This window comes from Capra hircus, chromosome 21 (assembly GCF_001704415.2).
Source record: "Capra hircus breed San Clemente chromosome 21, ASM170441v1, whole genome shotgun sequence".
NCBI lineage: Eukaryota > Metazoa > Chordata > Mammalia > Artiodactyla > Bovidae > Capra > Capra hircus.
The window spans coordinates 6,264,042-6,288,418 of NC_030828.1; the positions used below are offsets into that span (position 1 = coordinate 6,264,042).

Consider the following 24,377-nt stretch of genomic DNA (forward strand, 5'->3'; position numbering starts at 1 on the left):
TCCAAAACATACAAGCAGCTCATGCAGCTCAACACCAGAAAAACAAACAACCCAATCAAAAAGTGGGCCGAAGAATTAAACAGACATTTCTCCAAAGAAGACATACAGATGGCTAACAAACACATGAAAAGATGCTCAACATCACTCATTATCAGAGAAATGTAAATCAAAACCATAATGAGGTGCCAGCTCACACCAGTCAGAATGGCCATCATCAAAAAGTCTACAAACAATAAATTTCTAGAGAAGGTGTGGAGAAAAGGGAACCCTCTTACACTGCTGGTGGGAATGCAAACTGGTACAGCCACAATAGATAAGTGTAGAGATTCCTAAAAACACCGGAAACAGAACTGTCATATGACCCAGCAATCCCACTGCTGGGCATACACACCAAGGAAAGAAGAACTGAAAGAGACACATGTACCCCAATGTTCATCACAGCACTGTTTACAATAGCTAGGACATGGAAGCAACCTAGATGTCCATTGGCAGATGAATGGATAAGGAAGTTGTGGTGCATATCAGCTATAAAAAAGAACACATTTGAGTCAGTTCTAATGAGGTGGACAAAACTAGAGCCTATCAGAGTGACATAAGTTAGAAAGAGAAATACCAGTATAGTATATTAATGCATATATGTGGAATTTAGAAAGACAGTAATGATGATCCTATACACAAGGCAGCAAAAGAGACACAGATGTAAAGAACAGATGTTTGGACTATGTGGGAGAAGGGGAGGGTGGGATGATTGAGAGAATAGCACTGAAACATGTATATTACCATATGTAAAATAGATGACCAGTGCAAGTTCAATGCATGAAGCAGGGCGCTTGAAGCAGGGCGCTCAAAGCCAGTGCTCTGGGACAACCCAGAGGGATGGGGTGGGGAGGGAGGTGGAAGGGGGATTAAGGATGGGGGGACACATGTATACCTGTGGGTGATTCATGTCGATGTATGGCAAAAACCACCACAATATTGTAAAGTAATTATACTCCAATCAAATTAATTAAAAAAAAAAAAAACCTGGGGTAAAAAAATACTGGAGTGGGTTGCCATACCCTCCTCCAGGGGACCTTCCTGACCCAGGGATCAAAACCTCCTCTCTTATGCCTCTTGCATTAGCAGGTGGGTTCTTTACCACTAGCGCCACCTGGGGTGCCCAAACACTGTACACAGCAAAGGCCACATGAGACATTTTGGAATATATTTGGAATCATTTAATATAACGCTAGAATTGAAAAACAAAAATTTTACTAAGGCCTTAAAAGGACAGATTTATAAACACATAAAAAGATACTAAGCCACAAGAAACAATACATTTTTGTTCATTTCACAGAAGCAAACATTGAAGGAAGAAAGTGATTTCAAGTACACAGGAAACTAGAGACTTTCAAAATACAGGAGGTAAGAAAGATGACACAAATGAGAGCAAGTGTGAACAAAAACAGCAAAGCAGGGTGTAGAATGGATGGATGGGCAGAACACAATTATGCACCACTTTGAAAACAGGAAAGCATTTCAACCTAATACTACAAAAAATACAAAAATAAGACAAAGGCAAGACTAATCCTGCCGAGTGGAATAATGCACAATTTCAGCATCAGTATAATGTTAAAAAGCTAGGTTCTTATACAATGCCCACTAAAACACAATCTGTTACATTCTTAGCCAGCAAATGGAGAAAGCATCATTTGCGTTAAAATGTGATAGTATACTGATGCCAAGAAATGCCCATCTTCCTCCATGCCCTTCCACTTCCATCTGCTTCCCCCAAAGTACCCATTTACTCCAAAACATCTCTTCACACAGCCTCTGTTTAAAAATAAAAATAAAAAAGGAAATAGCTTTGAGATATAATTCACACGCCATAGAATTCATACATTTCAAGTATATACACCTGGATGTTTTTTATATTCACAAGAATATGCAACCTTCACCAGTAATTCTAGAACATTTTCATCACCCTTAAAAGAAACTTTATCTCTGAGCAGTCACTCTCCACTCCCTATTCCCAACCCACACCCCAAGCCCTACAGTTAGGCACCAACTTTTTGTCTCTCTAGAACTGCCTATTCTGAACATTTCCTATAAATTGAACCATAGTATGGTCTTCCATGACTAGCTTATTTCACTTAACTGTTTTCAAGATCCATTCGTTATAGCATGCATCAGTACTCCAACCCACCACATTTTATTTACTCACTCATCAGTTGACGGACATTTGAATTGTTTCCACTTTTTACCTATTATAAATAATGCTGCTATGAGCAATGGTATATGAGTTTTTGTGTGGATATATGTGTTCATTTCTACTGTTATAACACAATATCTCTGCATTTCATTTTCTATACTCTTGCTTCGTTATGGTATCTAACATCTTCCCCATAATGATACACATATCTGAAGTTAAGCCACAAATGACTAAGCATTTTACATAAATTACTAGTTCCTATTTTATTCTCCAAATAATTTATCACCCTCAAATCTATAATCAGCAACCATATTGACAGCATTCATATTAATATTTAATATCAACATTTATTACATGTTCTGATACTGCTATATTTCACCAAGTAGAGGATGTTACATCTCAAATGCTGAAGCTCCGTCTGTTCTATGCTTCCACCCAACCTTAAGGGCTAACACTCCTAGTATTCCTTGTCAGGCATATAGTTACTGGAATTTATCACTTTTCACAGTCCTCAACCACTCAAACCCTAATAACAAAAAGTATACTTTGTCCAGAAAAAAAAATTTTTTAATAAACACACTTTAAAATTTCACATTAGGCACTTAACATGATGAATGGCCAAATATACATCACTTTGGTTAAAAAGTCTGGTAAGCTGCCAAAGTGTGTCAAACAGATGTCCATATTAATAAGGATGTTGGCCAGAATCTAGAAAAAATTTGAACACTTTATTTCCTACAGTTTGAATTGGAATATGCCTCAGAGGTCTTTTTAGGAAGACAAGCTCTAAAACTGATGAAATGAAATGGAATCCAGGCGTAAAATTCAGACTACCAGTCTAATCCACATCAAAAGAGGGTTCAATCTATTTAAAACTAATAGTAACAACAAAAATATCTGCACTAATGGAAAAGAAAAAACCCAAACCACTCTAAAGTTATTCTCAAAGATGAATACTATAACTTGGGATTTTCATTGCAAATAATTTGATATTGTTTAAGGGCTGCTTTGAGCCTTAAAATAGAGAGGTGGGGGTCTTTAGATTATCCCGACAGTATTACCTCTGCTTGCATTCTGGTGTAACTTCCTTAAGTGGCACAGAATTAGGAAGACTTACAGCTACTGCCCTGAGAACTGTACAGCATCTACTGCTTGTTACACTGACAACGTATCCTAGAAGAGCTGTGGCAATTATAAACCACTGCAACAGTTTACTTCCCTGCTAAGCAGATCCATGGAAGTGCATGTGTCAAAATTTCATCTACTGTATCTCCTAGCAGAAAAAAATGTTCAGAATTACTGATCCAGACCAGCAGCAGCAGTTCAGTCCAAAACCTCAGTTCAGCCCAAATCCTAGGGTAAAATCTAGGCTCATTTTAAAGACAGAAATTTAATAGATCACTATATATTCACTAAAAATCAACATGAAAATGCAAGAATAAGACACAAGCATAAAACCTTCAATGCAGTGTGTATACATCTACTGCCTTTATTATAACATCAAACATGGTAGGTACAAAAGGACAGATACAAAGTTTAATGGAGGATTTCAAAAGAAAAGCCTCCTAATTGGAAGAAATGAGTTCTTTATGGAGAACACAACATTTGCCCTGACATGGAAAGACAATCAAGAAGTGAGATTCAGAGAAGAGGGAGAAAAGAATGTCTATCTTTATACATGTCTTCTACTTGAAGGCATATATTCCCACGGATTTATTTCAAATAATCAAAGAATGAGGCTAGAACTGTCCTTTTTAAACAGGTGTTGCTAAGTATTATTCTTTAAGGAACCAAGCTTTTATTAGACATATCATCTTCCCTATCTCGTTATATTGGTATATTAGTATTAAAGAAGGCCCTGGTCAATTCCAAGTTTAAAAGACTTTTCACTAGCTCTTACTCAGCTGAAGAGCCAAGCTGAGCCTGCTCCACATCCAGAGTGCTCTGCAGCCTGGTTTCATGCTCTCTCCCGTTTACTGCCTTCTACTTCTGAGCCAAACGACACAGTGATCTGTTTCCAAGGCAAACCATTCAATATCACAGTAATCCAAGTCTATGCCCCAACCAGAAATGCTGAAGAAGCTGAAGTTGAACAGTTTTATGAAGATCTACAAGACCTTCTAGAAGTAATACCAAAAAAAGATGTCCTGTTCATCACAGGGGACTGGAATGCTAAAGTAGGAAGTCAAGAGATACCTGGAGAAGCAGGCAAAATTGGGGTTGGAGTACAGAATGAAGCAGAGCAAAGGCTGAGTTTTGCCAAGAGAATACACTGGTCATAGCAAACACCCACTTCCAACAACACAAGAGAAGACTCTACCCATGGACGTCACCAGATGGTCAACACCGAAATCAGACTGATTATATTCTTTGCAGCCAAAGATGGAGAAGCTCTATACAGTCAGCAAAAACAAGACAGGGAGCTGACTGTGGCTCAGATCATGAATTCATTATTGCCAAATTCAGACTTAAATTGAAGAAAATAGGGAAAACCACTAGACCATTCAGGTATGACCTAAATCAAATCCCTTATGACTGTACAGTGAAAGTGTATAATGAAATATAATGAAAGTGAAAGTGAAATATATATTCAAGGGATTAGATCTGACAGACAGAATGCCTGAAGACCTATGGATGGAGGTTCGTGACACTGTAGGGGAGGCAGGGATCAAGACCATCCCCCAAAAAGAGAAATGCAAAAAGGCAAAATGGTTGTCTGAGGAGGCATTATAAATCGCTGAGAAAAGAAAAGAAGTGAAAAGCAAAGGAGAAAAGGAAAGATATATCCATCTGAATGCAGAGTTCCAAAGAATAGCAAGGAGAGATAAGAAAGCCTTCCTCAATGATCAGTGCAAAGAAATAGAGGAAAACAACAGAATGAGAAAGACTAGAGATCTTTTTAAAAAAATTAGACATACCAAGGGAACATTTCATACAAAGATGGGCACAATAACGGAGAGAAATGGTATGGACCTCAGAGAAGCAGAAGATAGTAAGAAGAGGTGGCAAAAGACTACACAGAATGCAAAAGCGCAAGTCGCTCAGTCGTGTCTGACTCTTTGCGACCCCACAGACTACGCAGTCCATGGAATTCTCCAGGCCAGAATACTGGAGTGGGTAGCCTTTCCCTTCTCCAGGGGCTCTTCCCAACCCAGGAATTGAACCCAGGTCTCCCGCATTGCAGGCAGATTCTTTATCAGCTGAGCCACAAGGGAATAGTACACAGAACTATACAGAAAAGATCTTCATGATCCGGATAACCACAATGGTGTGATCACTCACCTAGAGTCAGGCATCCTGGAATGTGAAGTCAAGTGGACCTTAGGAAGCATCACTATGAACAAAGCTAGTGAAGGTGATGAAATTCCAGTTAAGCTATTTTAAATCCTAAAAGATGATGCTGTAAAAGTGCTGCACTCAATTTATCAGCAAATTTGGAAAACTCAGAAGTAGACACAGGAAGGCAATGCCAAAGAATGTCCAAACTACCACACAACTGCACTCACATCTCACAGGCTAGGAAATTAACGCTCAAAATTTTCCAAGCCAGGCTTCAATAGTACATGAACTGTGAACTTCTAGATGTTCAAGCTGGATTTAGAAAAGGCAGAGGAACCAGAGATCAAACTGCCAACATCCACTGGATCATCGAAAAGGAGAGTTCCAGAAAAAAACCTACTTCTGTTTTATTGACTATGTCAAAGCCCTTGACTTGTGGATGACAACAAACTGTGGAAAATTTTTCAAGAGATGGAAATACCAAGACCACCTGACCTGCCTCCTGAGAAATCTGTATGCAAGTCAAGAAGCAACAGTTAGAACCGAACATGGAACAACAGACTGGTCCCAAATTTGGTAGGAGTACGTCAAGACTGTATATTGTCACCTTGCTTATTTGATTTATATGCACAGTACATCATGAGAAATGCTGGGCTGGATGGAAGCACAAGCTGGAATCAAGATTGCCGGGAGAAATATCAATAACCTCAGATATGCAGATGACACCACCCTTATGGCAGAAAGCGAAGAAGAACTAAAGAGCCTCTTGACAAAAGTGAAAGAAGAGAATGAAAAGTTTGGCTTAAAACAACATTCAAAAAACAAAGTTCTTGGCATCCGGTCCCATCACTTCATGGCAAAAAATAAGGAAACACTGGAAACAGAAACAGACTTTATTTTGGGGGGCTTCAAAATCACTGCAGATGGTGAGTGCAGCCATAAAATTAAAGACCCTTGCTCCTTGGAAGAAAAGTTATGGCCAACCTAGACAGCATATTAAAAGGCAGAGACATCATTTTGCCAACAAAGGTCCATCTAGTTAAAGCTATGGTTTTTCCAGTAGTCAGGTATGACTATAAAGAAGGCTGAGCACTGAAGAATTGATGCTTTTGAACTATGGTGTTTGAGAAGACTCTTTAGAGTCCCTTGGACTGCAAAGAGATCCAACCAGTCAATCCTGAAGGAAATCAGTGCTGAATACTCATTGGAAGGGCTGATGATGAAGCTGAAACTCCAACACTTTGGCCACCTGATATGAAGAACTGACTCACCGGATAAGACCCTGATGCTCGGAAAGATTGAGGGCAGGAGGAGAAGGAGATGACAGAGGATGAGATGGTTGGATGGCATCACTGACTCAATAGATATGAGTGTGAGCAAGCTCTGGGAGTTGCTGATGGACAGGGAAGCCTGGCGTGCTGTAGTCCATAGGGTCACGAAAGAGTTGGACAGGTCTGAGCAACTGAACTGAACTTCTGAGCCAAACTGGGTTCAATACATGTGGAATGTATTTTCTACATTTCTGACAATAAAGCTTGACATCCAGTTCAAATATCAATTCTCCCATGAAGCATCCCCTGGTCACTTCTAAACTCTTCCTTCCCTGAACTCCTTATTCTATACATTGTGTCTAAATTTACACATCACATGGTAATTAATGTAGCACAGTAATAAATGGGGTTTTACTCTTTCTACACAATCACCAACTAGAAGCAAAGAGCTATATCTTATATGTGCTTATGTTTCTGCATCAATGATACAGAAACAATAGTTAAAGTAGTGACAATGGAAAATGAAAAAAATACAAAAGGAAGGCGCAAGGGAACAGAGCCATGGAGACTGCTTCCAGGCTACCATATTCACCAGGAAGAAAAGGGGTAGAGCAATGAAAAGAAATTGTATAAAATGCCTCTCAAGTCATTATTTATGACTTAGAGAAGCTATGAAAAAAGAAATGAAAGCTCATATATGAGATACAAAAGACAGGCAGCTAAGTACTGACTGCCTTTAAACACCATGAAAAAGGCCGGAGGAAAATTCCAAAAACACATCATTAATAATAAAAGGTTTTGATTTATATTATGGAAGATTTCTGATGTTTAAAGTCAACACGCCTTTTAATTTTGGCCTATATTTTTAAAAATAAATGTATGATGACTAGTAGAACATGTCAATTTCTACTCCAACAACATAAAACACTGATCAAAAACTTGTTAATTCTATGGAAAGAAATGTTTAAATGTAATAAATATTTTAAGCAACTAAATTCTAGAAACCAAGCATAAATAACTTCCAACTTTAGGTTAAACTTCTCATGTTAAAAAGACAGAGATATAAAGTATATAAGAGAGAACTAATCAACTTTAGCTACAATAAACATAGTGCTAACCTATTAAACACAATAAAAAGTATACAACCAAGAAATACAATACCTACAGTTTACTGTAATCAAAGGACAACAGTTCAAATCATAAAACTGAGAAGGCTGAAAAGGAGTAGAAAAACAATGAGAAGAGATACAAGTAGTTTGACTTTCAAGGAAGTCAACATCTATCAGATCAATTTCCAAGTTTATAAATTATCTTTTTCAAAAAGGTATTATATTATATTGTCACTAGAATAAATAAGTACCAAGTCTTAGGTTGAATATAGGTCTATAACTCATTCATATTATAATAAAACCAAGGTATTTCTAATATACGTTATTGAAATAAATCTTTGAATTAATAACTTGACAGAAAAAAGTACTTAAGACTCCTGTAGTAACCTAGAACCTGCATTTGTATGCCAGCAGAATGAAGTAAAAATATTTAAACTAGCTTATTTTTCCTACAAGGTACTTTCTAAAGTCTCCAGCTCAGCAATGGAAGTTGACTTACTTATTCCTTTTCGTAACTAAAAGCTTTGCAGCACCAGTAGTGTAAGCAATAGATTCCTGCTCTCTCTCCCCCAGAAGCAGACATTTTAGTGAGGATGCTGGTGGTAGCATTATCTAAGTAACTAAAAATATTCCCCCTATTCTCTGGTGACTCAGATGGTAAAGAATTCACCTGCAATGTGGCAGACTGGGTTCAATCCCTAGGTTGGGAAAATCCCATGGAGGAAGGCATGGCAACCCACTCCAGTATTCTTGCCTGGAGAATCCCCATAGACAGAGGAGCCTAGTGGGCTGCAGACCATGGGGTCGCTAAGAGTTGGACACAACTGAGCAACTAAGCACAACACAAACCATATGAAAAAAATGAGGAAAAGGAAATTCTACTCAAAGCCAAGCTTTCAGCACAGCCTGAAAACCAAAAACAACAACAACAAAACAAGTATGACTAGAAACAGAAAAACTACCAAATCTCAATGCCTGACCTCTAAGACTGTCACTCCACCCCCACTAAACCACAAGGCTTGGTGCCAGCAAACAGGCCTTAGGGTCATTTGCAAAGACCACCAAAAATATTAAACCCACTCTAAATGTAGGAAAATACTGGAGAAATGGGCAGAGCAGACCACAGAATATAGGCAAGGAAGTTCAAACTTCTGGTGATTTAAACAAATAGGTATCATTTAAAGCATGAGCCACCATGTAAAGCCTTGAGCACAACACTCTGGGAGAAGACAGAAAAAAAGGAGGAGTGTCCTTTGGCAACTGGATGGTAAAAGGAAAAAGAAAAAGGGAAAATTTTAAGGCCTTGCTAGATCAAAAAGAATCATAGAAATGGAAGTCTCACAATCCATCTCCTCAACCATTAAAACAGACAAATAAAAACTACTGAAATAACAGGACTATTCTATACTGACAGAAGAGGGCACCATTAAACTAGGAATACCGTAAAAAAAACCCACTACCATAAAAATGAACAAAAGAAAAGTGCAATCCAGAAAATCAGGGAACAGAATTTGACATATCATGTGAGGGGAAAACCCTACCAAAAATAACCTCAAAGCAGGAAAAAAATCTGTAAGTCAGTATTCCAAACAGAATTAAATATATTCTATTCATATAGTACCCCTAGTAATTAAGAACTATTATTATATTAATAATTGGATTAATATATTCAAACAAGCCACTTTAAAAACCACTTTGACTCAGCAATCGAAAAACTAAGAACAAAAACAAGAAAGTTAAAAGTAACTGAATTTAAAAAATTAGAAAAAAATTTACAGAAATGAAGAATAAATTGCAAGGCACCCAAGGAAGAATTATCTCAAATGAAAATGATCTACCACAGTCCATAATATAACAGCATCTGTTATGAGCCACATCCATCCACATCTAGTGTTGTTTCATCTGATTTCAGGTTAACTATCTACGACTTCATAATAATTCACAAGCCACAACCCTTCCAAAATTCATCTACATTAGCAAACTTTATGTGTTTCCCATACTAGAAAGGCATATTTACTCTTTATGATTACTTAAACTATTTAATACAGTTAAAACTGTACTTAACCACAGTTAAAACCATGGCTGCTGTTAAATAGGTTTATTAGGTTCCTGCGTGTGTGTCTTCAGTTGCTTTAGTATGTCTGACTCTTTGAGATCCCAAGGACTGTAGACTGCCAGGCTCCTCTGTCCATGGGATTTTCCAGGCACGAATACTAGAGCGGGTTGCCATTTCCTCCTTCAAGGGATCTTCACAAACCAGAGATTGAACCCACACCTCCTGCACTGCAGGCAGATTCTTTACCACTGAGCCACAGGGGAAGCCTTTAATGTGTCACTGACAAAGTCTGAGTATATTCTCCTAGATCCACGGATGCCCCAAACCCCATGATCTTTACTACACAACTCTGCACAGCACAGTGATTTTTAGGAACATACACGCTACGTTTCAGTGGAACCAACTGTAGATGTGAATGTATGGGTTAGTATACACATATTTCTTAGCTCTGCTGAGAAGGCATAGAAACAATGATACCTCAGGGGCAATTAGCACACCTAGCACCCAGATCTTGGTTTCTAAATGCCATCTTCCAATAAAAGGAGCCAAGGCTCTTCAGAAAAGGGTGATTCCAGGACTGGAAAAGGTAAAATACAAGATGTGCCTGGAGCAATTAAACAGCCTCCTGCTTTGTTAAGAAAAATGTGTTTATTTGTTGTGGGTTTTTTTCTTTTTTTGCTTGTTTAACTTAAGAAAATCTTAACTGCAACCACGAAATTAAAAGACGCTTGCTCCTTGGAAGAAAAGCTATGACAAACCAAGACAGTGTACTAAAAAGCAGAGACATCACTTTTGTCAACAGAAGTTCATATAGTCAAAGCTATGGTCTTTGCAGTAGCCAAGTACGGATGTGAGAGCTGAACCATAAAGAAGGCTGCATGCCAAAGAACTGATGCTTTTGAATTGTGGTGCTGGAGAAGGCTCTTGAGAGTCCCTTGAACACCAAGGAAATCAAACCAGCCAATTCTAAAACAAATCAACCCTGAATATTCACTGGAAGGACTGATGAGGAAGCTGAAAGCTCCAATACTTTGGCTACCTGATGCACAGTCGACTCACTGGGAAAGACCCCGATGCTAGGAAAGACTAGGGCAGGAGAAGAAGGGGGAGATAGAAGATGAGATGGCTGGATGGCATCACTGGCTCAATGGATATGCTGCTGCTGCTGCTAAGTTGAATCAGTCGTGTCCGACTCTGTGAAACCCCATAGATGGCAGCCCACCAGGCTCTGCCGTCCCTGAGATTCTCCAGGCAAGAACACTGGAGTGGGTTGCCATTTCCTTCTCCAATGCATGAAAGTGAAAAGTGAAAGTGAAGTCGCTCAGTCTTGTCCGACTCCAAGAACCGCAGCCTACCACACTCCTCCGTCCGTGGGATTTGCCAGGCAAGAGTACTGAAGTGGGTTGCCACTGCCTTCTCCACAATGGACATGAGTTTGAGCAAACTCAGGGAGATGGTGAAGGACAGGAAAGCTCGCGTGCTGCAGTTCATGAGGTCAAAAAGAGTTGGACACAACTGACAAACAACATCAATTGAGAACACAGTATTTGAAAGATTTCACTTTTATTTTCCAAGGTCAAACACAGAAAATCTTGAGATAATCAAAACAGAGTTACTCTGCCTTAGGGCAAGCACACACACAGGCTTTTATAAATAGACAATTCCTCCTCTTTCCCTGCCCATTACATATCTTCACTTCCACTCCTCTTCAAATACCCATTCCATGGCCAACTCCTTAGACATGGTCATTACAGGAACTGTTCCACTTCTAAGAGTAAATTATTCATCCCACTCTCTGACTATACCCTCTTAATCCACCTAAGCAGTCTATCACAAGTAAATTCATCATCTTCCTCCAGAGCCTAATCCTCCCTTGTGCTTCCTATTTCAGTAAACTCATTCATTCTGTCAACTGCCCAAGCCATAAATCTAATCATCACCCTAAACTCTTTCTCTTTCTCCTTCCACAAGCCCCCACTATGTATCTTCTCAAATTCAACTATTTCTCCAATCCTCATTCCACTACCATAGTCCAGCCACCTTAGCCCTTTTAACTAGTTTTTTGTAATATCCTCCTCAATTATTCTCCCTACCTACCAATTTTAACTCTCTCTAAAGAAGCTGACACAGACCAATCAGTATTACCTTTTAATTTCCTGCCAGGCTTAAGATGCTGAGATTTTCCCTAAAACACAATACAAATTCGCTTAGTTGTGTCCGACTCTCTGTGACCCCATGGACTGTAGACTACCAGGCTCCTCGGTCCATGGGATTTTCCAGGCAAGAATACTGGAGTGGGTTGCCATTTCCTTCTCTAGGGGATCTTTCCGACCCAGGGATCGAACCCGGGTCTCCCGCATTGTAGGTAGATGCTTTACCATCTGAGCTACCAGGAAAGCCCCACAAATTCCTTAACATAGCTTAAAGGGCTCTTCAAATCTGGTCCCTACTTACCTCTCCAGTGTCATCTCTCTGGCACTGCCTGATTCATCCATAGGTACTCTTTGAGTTTCTCCAAGCAATCTAAGCTCCCTAAGCATATCTCTTGTCTTTATTACAGGTCTGGTACACTCTACCCGTTCTCTTCACAAAGCTAAGTCCTATTCACCCTTTAGACTTCAACCTAAGTTGAAGAAGTCACTGGAATAAATTTTCCTCAGTTAAGTTGCTCAGTTGTGTCTAATGCTTTGTGACCTCATGGACTGCAGCATGCCAGGCCTCCCTGGCCATCACCAACTCCTAGAGTTTGCTCAAACTCATATCCATCCAGTCGGTGATGCCATCCAACCATCTCATCCTCTGTGGTCCCTTTCTCCTCCTGCCCTCAATCTTTCCCAGCATCAGGGTCTTTTCAAATGAGTCAGTTCTTTGCATCAGGTGGCCAAAGTATTGGAGCTTCAGCTTCAGCGACAGTCCTTCCAATGAATATTCAGGACTGACTTCCTTTAGGATGGACTGGTTGGATCTCCCTGAAACTGGGTGAACTGTGCCTTCTATGTGCTCCTGCAGCACTCCACACATCAAGCACACAGCAAGTGTTCATTCTTATTCCTCATCACCTAGCCCTACGGATTGAATAAGATAATGAAAACCAAACTATGAAATAAATTACCAAAGTAACATAATGCTTACAAAGAATTAGAACCCAATGACTTCTGGCTCAGGAACACAATATTCTTTCCACTATACTTTGCAGCACTTAATTTTATTTTCATAAACAAATCAATGTTAATTAGATATAAAGCATATAACCTAGAGTTAAAAAGGATCTAGATATCATCTCATTTTATAATTAAAGTGAAGCCCAGAAAGGGCTAAAGAACAGTACAAAACAGCAATGCCAGGATTAGTCATTTTGATGTTCTTTAATTACATACTTTAGTCTCAGGAATAAGGTTTTTAAAATTTTAAAGCTGAAAAACTTTTTATTTCAAGGTTAGCAGAACTATTAAAAACAAAACAAATGAATCATCAATTCACTTAGAAGTTTCCATAAAACTTTTAACAAAACACAAGATTATTTAACTATGGTATAACACTAATAAATATAATACTGAGTCATTATTATATTTATAATATAAACAACACATGGGCACCAATCATGCTCAAGGCACTGTGAAACATACTCACTGAGCAAACAAAGATACAAAACAGAATTCCTATCTCCACAAAGTTTAAAGTAAGTTTTGGAAAATGAGACCCAACCATTACAAAATTAAACAGAAAAATTACAGGACAAATTAGTCACTTAAATGGTTAACAGTTTCAAAAGAAGTGATTCTGTTGCAAGATGTTTTAGGAATGTAAGAAAAATTACAATCTACTGCCTGAGCAATCAGCATAAACTCAGAATTTCTTAGCTTATTCAGCTGAAAGGGCTCAAAACAATGATATTCCAGTGTCAACAAGCTTACCTGCTGTCCAGTTCTTGATTTCTAAATACTATGACCCAATGAAAGAAACCAGGACTCCTTGAAGAAATGGCTGATTCTAGGACAGCAGAAAAAGCAGACAATGAACCTGAAATATCTTTTGTCTCAAAAGGAATGAAGTGCTCCAAAAATGATAGGAATGTGTCAGTCAATGAGTTAACTTGAAGGAGCTCCCGCTGACCAAATCTGAGTTTATTTGGAACATCAGTGAATACTGACAAGTAATGAGAGAATAACCTACTTAATTTAAAAAAAAGAATCTCTGAATTTATATTGATATTAAATAAACAAATGAGAAGGAAAAGTTCTAATTTACAACTTAACAGAAGGCCAACTAGCAAATGTAGAAGAAACAGTAAAAAAAAAAAAAAAAAACCACTTCGGAACCACTGTACAGTAACTGATTCAAGCAAAAATCATTAATGAATGTTAAAACCATTATGTGAACATTTTAGGGAAAACAAAAACACAGCCTCAAAGCGGCTCACCAAATATTATTCCATAATAACAAGGAGGAAAATGAAAATTTTTATATGGAGAAAAAATTGGTAGGCAAACTTGAACTAGTGATAGAAGTAAACATCAACAACAAGGGATCAAACAGACATGATATTGCCTCCTGACAGTGATGCACTGAAGGAAAGATGTATCAAAGCTTAGCCAAAAATGCAGAACTTGACTCTACCAGCGAAGAAGCAACACAACAAACCCAAAGTAATGGACATCCTACAAAACAAAGGACTGTACTCCTCAAAACTAACGATTTCATGGGGAAAAAGGTTCAAGGACTGTCTCAGGTTAAAGGATATATGACACTAAAATAAAATTAAAAAGGAATTGAAAAAAATAACTATTAAAGAATCTTACTGGAACTACTGAAGAGACTCCAACATGAACTGTATAATAAACTACTGTATCAGTATTAAATTTCTTGAATCCATCATACTGTGGTTATGTAAGAATATCTCTTTGTTCTTAGGCAATATTGCTGAAGCATTTAGGGGTAAAGGATCACGATGTATGAGACCTACTCTCAAATGGCTCAACAATAACAATAATTATGACAGGAAGAGGAGGAGGGTAAAGTAGGAAAAAGAAGATCTAGAGAGTGGATTTCTGCTATTACATTGTAATATATGGTATGTTGTATGTTTAATATGTGGTTTCCTTGTCAGCAATGTACATGAATGCAGCATTTCTATCCCTTGTATGGGTCTGTGATGTTCTGCCTCAAAAGATATGCCTCTGACTTTAACTGAATACACTTGAATCTTTGGTATCCTCTATAGATGTAATCAAGGAGCTTCAATTATAGATAAAATAATATCAGTTTCCAGACTTTGAAATCACTCTTCAAATACAGAGAACCATAAGGCAAATATGCTAAATATTAACAATTGATGAATCTAGGTGACAAGTATATGAGCTCACTGAATTAGTCTTATATCTAAAGTTTTCCCAAAATAAAACATTAAAACAACAACCACCTTCTGCCAACACCAAAACATTACTTTGGGTAAACTGAGTCATTTCTGAAAAATAAAATCTTTTGACTCCCAGATTCTTTTCTCCCTTTTCTTCATGATCCATGTCACCTTAACTGTATTAAAAGTTTTCATCACCAAAATAAACATTTGACAAAGTAGCCCCCAACATGCAAATAAGTCACATTTCAAAATCTCATTTGTAAGTCAGATGTTTAGAATGTAGAATGATCTTCACCATTACAAACAGTGATTCGGTTCCTAATGCTGGCCACAAAAACTCTCACAAGATGGAATCTCAGGATATGCTCAATAGTCTGGGATTCCAACCTTGACCCAGAATGCATGTCAATATGTACAAAAAATGCACAAACTAGTATTTTATAATCTGGAAAGCACTTTTATCATTTTTAAAGTCTCATTTGGAAAACTTGATTTGGGTTGGTCATCTTAGTTGTTCAGACAACTTTCACTCAATTCAACATTTACTGAGCATTCACTATGTGGCAAGACAGGTTTGTATTGAGCATACTAAAAGACCAAGGCAGTATCTCTGACATAGGAACTCACCCTAGCAGAAGAGACTGACGTCAATTACAATACTTTAAATGTTCAATGAAAGTGAAAAGAGGACAGTGAAAAAGTTGGCTTAAAACTCAACATTCAGAAAACTAAGATCATGGCGTCTGGTCCCATAACTTCATGGCACATAGATGGGGAAACAGTGACAGACTTTATTTTTCTGAGCTCCAAAATCACTGCAGATGGTGACCACAGCTATGAAATTAAGACACTTGCTCCTTGGAAGAAAAGTTATGACCAACCTAGACAGCATATTGAAAAGCAGAGACATTACTTTGTCAACAAAGGTCTGTCTAGTCAAGGCTACAGTTTTTCCAGTAGTCATGTATGGATTTGAGAGTTGGACTATAAAGAAAGCTGAGCACTGAAGAATTGATGCTTTTGAACTATGGTGTTGGAAAAGACTCTTGAGAGTCCTTTGGACTGCAAGAAGATCCAATCAGTCCATCCTGAAGGAAATCAGTCCTGAATATTTATTGGAAGGACTGATGCTGATGCTGAAACTCCAATACTTTGGCCACCTGAGGTGAAGAACTGACTCACTGGAAAAGACCCTGATGCTGGGAAAGATTGAAGGCAGGAAGAGAAGGGGACAACAGATGATGAGATGGTTGGATGGTATCACTGACTCAATGGATATGAGTTTGAGTAAACTCTGGGAGTTGGCGATGGACAGGGAGGCCTGGCATGCTGCAGTCCATGGGGTCACAAAGAGTTGGACATGACTGAGCAACTGAACTGAACTGAAATATTCAATAACGCATTTTACTCTACAAATATTGTTTGCAGTGAGAGCAAGGGAGGTAAACTTTGTCTAAAAAGATTAAAATCAGTATCAAGATAACATTTGGGGTATAACTTAAAGGATAACTTTCAGTAGGTATATGAACAATGGAGCATTCCAATCCCTGGCAAAAACATGAACAAGCTACAGAAATACTACATTCAGATAACAGAGATAAAGACCATACTTATGCAATAATCAAACAAGATACCTACAAATATACTAAGTATTCTTAAAGGAAATAAAATATGGGATAGAGTAACTACTGGACTGCAACATTAAACAGGATGGTCTGAGTAAAGAAGTGAGATTTGGGCCAAGTTCCAAAGAGTCTGGCCAGGTCAGCCTTATGAAAACATCTCAAGCAGGTGGTACAAAAAGTGCACAAGACCCTAAAATGGAAGTAAAGAGTTTAAAAAACTCTTGAGAGGTGCAAGTAGCTGGCCTCCAATGAAGAAAAAGACAATGAGAACAAGAAAGATCAGAATGGGAAGTCACTGGAAGAGTTTAAGCAAAAAATGACAAGATTGAGGCTCTTAAAATGGTCCCTAGGATTGCGGTATGAATAAAGAACTTATGAGGAACAGGAAAAGAAACAAGATGCCCAGTTAGGAGGCCACTGCAATAATTCATGTAAGAGATCATGATGCCGTGAAATAAACAGGCGGCAATGAAGGGCTTCCCTGGTGGCTCAGCTGGTAAAGAATTCACCTGCAATGTGGGAGACCTGGGTTCGACTCCTGGGTTGGGAAGATCCCCTGGAGAAGGGAACGCCTATCTACTCCAGTATTCTGGCCTGGAGAATTCTATGGACTGCATAGTCCATGGGGTTGCAAAGAGTCGGACACAACTGAGTGACTTTCACTTCACAATGATGGCTAAGAGCAGTGGATTGGCGCAAGATAAACTCCGAAGGTACAACAGAACGTGTGGATGGACTGCATCTGAGAGAAAAGAAAGGAATCCAAAATGTTATCTCAGGTTTCTGGCTTGAGTACTGCCACTTACTAAGATGGGGAAGGCCAGCAGAGACATCAGGGTTTGAACATAAGAGGGAGGAAGAAGGTTGGCAGAGAGGAGTAAATAGCTGTATTTTAGTCATGTAGCTAACATTATGTTTGAAATCCCAACTAGATTTCCAAGTGGGTATCAAAATCAGGAAAATTCTGGGCTAGAAAAATAAAAGTGGGAGATATCAGCATAAAAATAATAGCCTTTTCAGGGAAAAGCAAACAGCTGGCCTTAACTGGGTCATAGAAACTGAAGGGTTGTTGCTGACAATGAGCCTGAAAAGATAGGATAGAATATATTATGAAGTGAACCATGACTAATAATGGCAACAGCAGTAGTAGTAATGATAGTAACAGTAAGAGAAAAAAAAAAAAAAACTACATTTTAAGGTACCAAGCACTGTGCTAAAAGCCTGATAATATACATCTCATTCAATCATCTCAACAACTCTGTAAAGTAGATAATATTATAATCACTGTTTTATACACTGAGCTTCAAGAAGATTGAGAACTTGCCAAAGAACAAAAAGTGCTAGAGTGGGTATTCTAAAACTTAGGCAGTCAGATTTTAGAGATCAACCTCTTATCTCTTACATTACTGCCTCTTTACTGATTTTATATGCCTTTGAAGTTTTTCTTAAAAGAAGTATAACACTTAGATCTGAATTTTAGAAATATAATTCTAGTCTTTATATAAAAGATAGATTGCTAGGGGTGGGGATAAAAAGTAAGACAAGTAAACACAGTATCAGTCAATGCAAAAGACCTTGTTTTAATAAGCCAACAGTTATTAGTTATCTTACTAGGTTACATGAAGAGTATCCTTTTGTTCCAAGGTTGACAAATCATACCTCAAAGTAATCCAAGTCAACCTCCACATACATGCTGCTGGCAACAAAAATAAGCTGCTAAAAAAGGTCCAGCTCATGCAGTATAAATTTACCACCCACTACCAAAACATTTCTCAAAACATGTAACAATGTAACTTTATTGATTGCTGAATTTAAGTTCATAAATTAAAAGTTTCTGAGGAAAATAAAATGAGTAAGGATTCAAGACAACCATAAAAAGATATGCCTTGGTTGATAGTTATTAGAAATCAGATCAGCTAGTATGTTTTTGCACCCTTGTTAACAATTCCTCTAGATTTCAAAATCATCAATCATTAAACTGATGAAGTAGTAAATTATCTGCTGTCCTACACCACTGTTCAAATAACACCATTAGCCTCATAAACCGGCTAATTTTTTTTTATGATTTCGAGTGATTACTAAGATGATTCAATGTTAAATAAACTACTAACTTCAGCAAGTATCAATTCCAATAATAATTATTAAAATCAGCAAATGACAAACATCTATATAATGTAGTATTTATTAATTATGTGTTAACACATATCCTGTGCCATGCATGAGACTTATTAACAAATGGGCTTACACTCTCAATTATAATAAACTGGAGTCATCCATTTATCATAGAGTACACAGATAAAGCATACAAAAATAATTTAGTTCCACCAAACAAATAAAATGAAGAATAAAAAATTATAATTACCCACTAGAGAAAAACTATTTTTTAGATATATATACACCAGGCTTCCCTAGTGGCTCAGTCAGTAAAGAATCTTCCTGCAAGGCAGGAGACCCAGGTTCGATCCCTAGATGGGAAAGATCCCCTGGAGAAGCAAATGGCACCCCACTCCGGTATTCTTGCCTGGAAAATCCCACAGACAGAGGAGCCTGATGGGCTACATATAGCCCATAGGATGCAAGAGTCGGATGTGACTTAGTGACTAAACCAGGTATGTTATAAAAATATTTTTTCTAATTTCAAATTTTAAATACCGTATTTTAAAGATGTCTCTCACAAATAATCACTAAGAGATATGTTTCATTGAAAGTTAGAAAATATACTCACATTTGACTTTTATTTTTTTTAACATGCAGAGAGATCATGGAAGTTAGAATCCAACAATGACTGCAGATAAGCCAAATAAACATTTAATGTATAACATGACAATGAATTTAAGATGTTGGGATATTTTATCCCAAACAAATATATGAGCATTCTCCTGTATTTATGCATTATATGAACTCCTTTTTGGTAACAAACACAAAGATACATGTAAGAGGCATCACCTATACAATCATCACAGGAAGGAAGGGATGAAGGGAGATGAGGCAATATACATTTTGTACACATTTTGTACATTAAGCCTCAAGCAACCCCTAGGACCTATTACACCATTGTTTCATTTAATTTTAACAATTCTATGGGGCAGGTGGTAAAATTCCTTCCCATTTTACAGAAGATGTCTCATAACTTTGTCAGTGGTAGAGCTGGGATCAGAACCAAGATCTGACGACAAAGTCAAGCAGCCTTCCTTTACTTGCAAATCACCACAATGTGTTAAAGTGTTTTTTGCAGGAAGTTATCTAACTAGAATATAGACTTTATTTTCCATATTTATAGTTGTCTTATTACTCCTCAATTTAGCAAGAATATTCAGAAATTTTCTTTCTAATCTAGAAAAAAAGGCAATGCTAAACATGTTCAGTCCACAAAACATTATTTTTCATTGCTCCATCACTAATACAAGAAAAATTTCAGCTAGACTTTGTAACATTCATATGTGCCAAGTGTATATCTTTCAAAGCAAAAAGATACATGCATGGTCTGATTACAAGACAGAATATATAAAATTTAAAATACCCACAGAAAATCGAGGACCATCATCATTGTATGTTACAACAAATCCCTCTTGCTAGACTTTATAAAAGCAGCAAAAGGAGAGAAAAAAAGATGGCTTTCCAAAACCTGACTGATAAGCATGCTATTTCCCAGTAACAAATTTATGGTTTCTTCCTCCTAGATCAGAAAACACATCTATTAAAATAAATTTTCATTGAAATATTTCAACTTCAAAATCATATTCTAATATTTTCATAATTACTTAACTACTCTCAGAATACACTTCTATATTTCTCTCTTGATAACCAATGAGTGATGACATTGCTGCTTGAATATTAATAAAATTAAACTGCACTGCATCCTAAAAGTAAAATGCAAAGCAATAATGCAACTGCCCTGAAAAATAAAGCCTCACCATTCAAAATAACTCATCTTGAAAAGATTATTTCTAGTTCCATTTACCAAAGCAAAGGTCTTTGTCACAAGTACTCCCATTAAGGAAGCATTAAAAACTCTTAACAATATAGATCATTCTCAAGCTTTAATTCAACAGTGATATTAACAATTATTACTTCTAAACCCCAAAAAGCTACTTTCCTTCTACGGAACACCCTCCACCACTCAATCACTCATTACCCTAAACAATTTAGTGGGGAGGAAAAAAAAACTTCCTAGGAAGTAATTTAAGGAGTTAAACATAATTTTATCATCCTTTCTCCAAGATGAATAAAACCATTATATATAACAATAGTGTGAATTAAATAATTGTGTTTAGAGAGATCACTACTACCTCACAATGGCTTTAGTAAATAAACTTTCACTGGAAGCACTCTTTCAGGTATTTTCACTGCAACACCATTACCACAACTTTTTACACTTTACTACACTGCTCAGTGAGAATTAAAAATGATTTCAGAATCGGTTAGTGCATCATCATATAGAACTAGACACATAACATGTGTTCATTGTTTGATATAAAGTCTAACTAAATTTGTCATCCACTTTAGTGAAGACACTTTTGACTTTTTTCCTAAAACAAAAGCTGCCATTCACAGGAAAAGACATGAGTAAAGACTTATAACTTCAAAAATGAACCAAACCAAAAGATGTACATACAAAAGTCATAATAAACAAGGGTTATTTTATCCTCATTTCTTAAATTCATACTAAAATAAAAGCCATTTCTGTGTTTGCAGGAAAAAATCTTTAAGCTATTTTGTTTACCTTTGCCACAGACTGTACAAGTACTGCCAAGGTAACACAGATTTTAAAACTGACAACTGGAGTACTTGGCAGTTGCCAAAACAACACAGCTGGATTCTTAAAGGAAAAGTGCTCTTGTGTAATGTACACCTAATTACAGCTTTAGGGAACCTTCTCTCTATTTACTAAAAAAAAAAATACACATGGAAAACATACTGCACTAAAACTTGACAATTTTCAGACAATATTTTTTTAAAAAATACACGTAACTTAACACACCACAGCAGGCCTTTTTAAAAGCACACTTATTAGAATCACAATCTCACTATAAACTAAAATGCAGGTTAACATTGTGCTATGACTCTTCAATCCGCACATGGATCCCTACCGGATCCTGACAGGATGCTCGCTTCTTATCTCAGGAATCAAGTCATCAGGTCTGAGGACATTTTTACAGTGACACTTTGGGGGGGGGGGGGCGCGGAGAACACAACAACTTGTTTTTTCTAATGCAGAAACGCTCACCATTTCCAAACTTGTTACACTATCTCACCTACTAAGGGATCCTCATGGATCAAAGACAGACGGAATCGAACTGAAGGACAAAGTTTCCATCACAGAAAACCTTCCCTGCGAGCTGGGATCTACTTTGGATGGACGTCCGGGGGGCAGCGAGCGGTTCCCTACGCAGCCCCTTCTCCCCCGCGACGTCTCCCCGCACCGTCGGGAGTCCGCACCCGCAGGTGCCCCCGGCCCAGGCCACCTTCTGGCCGCAAGTACCGAACCGGCCAGTGACACACACACACACACCAACACACACACAGAGTTCCGCTCCGTTAGACCAACCTTCTTCCAAAACAGAAATGAAGGAACTTCTTCCAACAAGAGCGCAAAACGCCTCCTGCAGCAGGGGTCAGTCGCTTCGGGGAGACCCCTGCCTCGCACTGCAAGGTTAAGCAAACGGCCCTCGGGCGTTTCCCCACAGAGAGCCTTCGGACCCCCAGGGAACTCCCTCAACTTTCAAGGAGGCGACGTCCGCCACCGCCCCCCAGCCCCAGACGCGACGTGCGCCCCGGGAGGCTCCGAGCGCCCAGCCCGCGCCGCCGCGCCTCCCTCAGCCGGCCCGCGACGCCCCTCAGCCCGCGGGCCCGCCCTCGGGGCACCCCGCCCCCACCTCCACAGGAGGCGCCGACCCCGACGCGACCACTGCTCGCCGCCTCCCCGCACCCCACCCGGCCCGCCGCAGCGCGCCTCCGCCCCGGCCCCTGCCAGCGGGACGCGGCGCCGCGCCGCCGTCCCGGGGGCCCCGCGGGCGCCCCTCCCGAGCGGCGCCGCCCCCCGCCCCGGCGCCCCCCAGCCCTCACCCGGTCCTCTCGCCGAGACGCAGCCCCCTCGGGCCCCACCGACCCCACCAACCGAGCCCTGTCGCCCGCGGCCCTCACCCGGTCTCCGGCGAATGCGGGCGGGCGCGCACACGCCGCAGCCAGGGCCCGCCACCCGCGCTCCGCGCCGCCCGGAGCCGCCTCCTTCAGCCCCGGACTCGCCGGGACATCCGCGCACGGATCCCCACACCGGGGCTATTTTTAGGAGCCAGGCCCCGGCCAGACCGGAACTCGTTCAGTCGGCGCGCGTGCGCACTGTCCCCACGGCCCTCTGTGTTCCTCCGCCAGGCTCGCCTCTCGCTGCCTTCCCCTTGCTCCCTCTTTAGCGTCTCCCTTCAGGTTCTCTCTCAGCGCTGAGTTATCCTCTTGGTGGGGCCCAGAGCCCAGAGTCGGAAAGACAAAGGTTACGGGCCGGGAGAGCCACACCGTGTGAGGAAGAGCACTGCCCCACAAAGGCGCGCGGGGCGGACTATGTTTTTTCGGGTGGGTGAGGAGACGAATCACCCGGCACAGGAAGGAGATGACGGCGGTTTGGCGCCGGGGCAGCGCGCCGGAGCCCGCTTCCCTCAGAAGGACCGTGTTCTCCTGGAAGGGATATTGGTCACTTGATGAGGACTCGGGCGCCTCCCAGGGCGGGGCGGCCCGGCGGCGTCGCGCCCCGCAGCCCCCGCCTCCCCCGCGGCGGCCTCCCCGACCAGCCGCCGAGGCCCAGCCGGGAGCAGCTCCAGTGACGAGGCGCGTGGCGGGTCGCCTAGCGCGGCCGCTCGCTCCGGCCAGCCCGGGGTGCCGAGGGGCGGGGCTCCCGGGGGCGGGGCCGGCGTCGGGGCGCGCGCCCGGCGTGGCCGCGAGTCCGGTGCCAGGCGGCGTCGCTCCGGAGGGCCCGGATCTCGCCCGCCGGACTTCTGGAGCCGCCACCGGAGCCCCCCGCGGGGCGCACTCGGCGCCCCCTGACCTCCGCTCGCCCCGCCCACGGCCTCGGTGCGGCTGGTACCGCACCTGTGGTTTTGCCGGGGCTGCGGCCAGCCCACCTGCCCTGAGCGAGCGCAGTGGGACCCAGGCCCCTGGCACGCCGAGGCAGGTCGGGCCCCGACCGCCCCCCCCGCAGACGGCGGGACTTGACGCGGCGTGGAAGGTGGGCGACGCCTTTCTGGGTGGTCAGCCAGGCTCCCTGCGTCCCAAGAGAGACTCAACCTACTAGCCTTTACTACTAGTAATAGTTGCTAGTAGGCGCAGCTGGTATACCTTGAGTGCTGAACGGTGTGAATAGTTTGCATTTTGATAGCTCGTCATCCTTACGACATCCCTATGAAGTAGATTCAGTTTCTATTCCCATTTTACATAGGAAGAAAAGGAAGCTCGAGTGCCGAAGTGACCTTCTGAGGTTACAGCTGAAGAGGAGGGCA

At 40.4% G+C, this 24,377-nt stretch overlaps 1 protein-coding gene across 9 annotated transcripts in view; it reads right to left on the bottom strand.

The window, feature by feature from the left end:
• The window catches only part of MEF2A (myocyte enhancer factor 2A), a 186,407-nt gene extending 163,201 nt beyond the window's left edge, over nucleotides 1-23,206 (bottom strand). For 3 of the 9 annotated variants that reach the window (XM_018065831.1, XM_018065832.1, XM_018065835.1), the window contains exon 1: nucleotides 23,035-23,171. The gene's annotated coding sequence lies outside the window, so the exon portion shown is untranslated. Of the gene's footprint in view, nucleotides 1-22,438; nucleotides 22,633-23,034 lie in introns of those variants that run through there. The other 6 variants (XM_018065827.1, XM_018065828.1, XM_018065834.1 and 3 more) reach the window with 5 other exon arrangements.